Raw genomic sequence first — 633 nt, 5'->3', positions numbered from 1 at the left:
ACTAACACGGTTTGCTAACGGGTTGTAACTGGGGATGAGGAAAGGAGAGGAGTCTTGTATCTCTGACTTTAGCAACTGGCTGAGGACTTACTGTTTAGACTGAGATATAATGAATATCAGGAATTTTGTAGTGTCCTCTGGTGCCTGGCAGGACTAATTCAGAACCTCTCTGCCAAGCTCCCCACGCTACACTCTGCTCCTCTCGTCCTGCTCACCACCCACGCCCACCATGGCCTCCGATCAGCCCCTGGTAGGAAGATGGCGCTTAGTAGAGAGCAGAGGCTTTGATGAGTACGTGAAGGAATTAGGAGTAGGGATGGCTCTGCGAAAAATGGGTGCCATGGCCAAACCAGACTGTCATCACCTCTGACGGCAAACACATCACTGTAAAAACTGAGAACATGTTGTAAACAACACAGTTTTCATGTAACCTGAGAGAGGTTTGAAGAAACTACAGCTGATGGCAGAAAACCTCAGACTGTGTGCAATTTTGTCAGTGGTGCATTGATACACCGTCAGGAATGGGATGGGGAGGAAAGCACAATAACAAGAAGAGTGGAAAATGGGAAACTAGTGGTGGAATGTGTCATGAACAATGTCAACTGTACTCGGGTCTATGAAAAAGTAGAGTAA

At 46.9% G+C, this 633-nt stretch overlaps 1 pseudogene across 1 annotated transcript; it reads left to right on the top strand.

Moving 5' to 3' along the window:
• The first annotated feature begins 229 nt into the window (after nt 1–229).
• LOC308503499 (fatty acid-binding protein 5-like) lies at nt 230–633 on the top strand (annotated as a pseudogene). The gene has a single exon. The product of its transcript is annotated as a fatty acid-binding protein 5-like (transcript).

This window comes from Rhinolophus hipposideros, assembly GCF_964194185.1.
Source record: "Rhinolophus hipposideros genome assembly, chromosome: 10".
NCBI classification, from domain to species: domain Eukaryota; kingdom Metazoa; phylum Chordata; class Mammalia; order Chiroptera; family Rhinolophidae; genus Rhinolophus; species Rhinolophus hipposideros.
This window is presented reverse-complemented; position numbering and strand designations above follow the sequence as displayed.